This window comes from Hipposideros armiger, unplaced genomic scaffold (assembly GCF_001890085.2).
Source record: "Hipposideros armiger isolate ML-2016 unplaced genomic scaffold, ASM189008v1 scaffold_127, whole genome shotgun sequence".
Classification (NCBI taxonomy): Eukaryota; Metazoa; Chordata; class Mammalia; order Chiroptera; family Hipposideridae; genus Hipposideros; species Hipposideros armiger.
Genome location: NW_017731477.1, coordinates 351131 through 352807, shown reverse-complemented (window position 1 = coordinate 352807; position 1677 = coordinate 351131). Strand labels below are relative to the sequence as shown.

The 1677-nt window shown below is 44.1% G+C and overlaps 1 protein-coding gene across 3 annotated transcripts in view; it reads right to left on the bottom strand.

The window, feature by feature from the left end:
- PLPPR5 (phospholipid phosphatase related 5) overlaps positions 1–1677 on the bottom strand; it is a 105728-nt gene that overhangs the window by 57754 nt on the left and 46297 nt on the right. The gene's annotated exons all lie outside the window — the stretch shown is intronic.

Sequence of the window (1677 nt, the reverse complement as noted above, 5' to 3'; positions counted from 1 at the left end):
TGGAGAAGGTACCTCTTTTGTAATAGAGTGAAACAGCAGCCAAGAAATCTCTTTGATTTGAATTATCTCCTCAATTTAGGAGGAGTTTGATTACTGAAATTGCATTGCTATAATTTTTTCCTATATGTTAAGGAGCTTAAAATGCAAATATATCTGACACAGAGAGGATCACAGAAGATAATATTGTATATCACACTATTAACCCTTTGCTGTGCATTAGCTTATTAGATCCTCTCTGAGTTAGAACTAGACGAAAGCAGTGTGGCAGCCACAGAGGTAGGGTGCTCTGATCTCTTTTCAGGAAAGATGGAGCCATTCTGCTGTAAGAGCAGTGAGATGAGTCTCTACCTGTGGCACTTGTGGATTCTCTGCAGTGTTTGAGCAGAGGTCACCATCTTCCTGGCCAGCCCCCAGTCAGTGATGGACATGGCAGGGATACTAAGGGTTGGCCATTTATACCCAATGGGGGGCTCTTCTGATGGGCAATCTCTGCTAAAGAATGGCTGAGTCTTTGTCAGCTCTGCATCACAATCTGAGATTCTCCCCATCTAACCTTGCTTCTTCCCTCTAACTTTTGCAAGTAATACCCCACTTCTCAATCCTCCAATAAATCTCTTACACTCCTACTTCTATTGCAGCTTCTGCTTCTTGGAGAATTCAAACAGAATGGGTACCAAGAGCCATCTAAGAAAGCGGTGGTAAGATAATATTTGGGGACCTGTCCTGGCCATAAATGAGGACACCAGCCTATGTGGCATGTGAGGCACTGACAGTCCACCAGGTAGCAATCCAATTGCTGACGCCTACCAGTAGTGAGAATGTTCTGGTGGGGATAGGTTAACCAGTTCATCCTGATTTATACAAAACTTTCCTAATTTTAGACTGAATGTCTAAAGTTTGATTGTTGGTCATCCTAGGTGGAAAGCACACCCTAACCAGGTCAATGATACAGACAGTTGAGAATTCCAAGGAAACGAACACCTAGAAAGATAATGAAATTGGCTGACTCTTATTAAGTTGTGTTGGTGCCCTACAGAGGGAAAATGGGAAACTGAGAGTAGTTAACAAATGAAAACTGAATGTGAGGTCAGAGGGCCTCTTCAGTAACTTAAAAGGGGCCCTTTATTTTTCAGTATGAGAAAACAAAAAAGCTGAAGACCAAATTGATGACTTTCTAGTTAAGAGTCAGGTGATCCTCAAAGATAATTGAATGTTCAGCAAAGACAGGTCTATTATCAAGGTCAGGACCCCTGGTTAGGAAAATCTAAGGCCTTGACACAGGGGAAGGGACATACGGGTGGATGTGCCTAAAAATTTTGGTTCACAAGGCTCTAAACCCTCAGAGCCTTCAGACTTGCTGCTCCTAGGTTTTAAGTACTAGCGCCCCCTCCCCACCACACTCACTCCAGGAGACAATCTTGTGGGAGGTGGCGATGCCTCCTTCCCCAAATGCAGCAGGAACCCCCTCATGATGTGCCCCCATCTCTTCTCCTGGCTGCCAGGCCAATAACTGGGACTAAATTGTCCTGTGTGTAATGAACTTGATAAGGGAGGAAGAACTGTAAGAATTAGCCAGCACATCCCAGCTGGAGCTGGATTTTCAGAGTGTTTCATCCAGCAGGCTGAAAAGTAAATAGGGAAAGGGAGTGTTTGTTGACTTGAGGACACTCTTCTTGG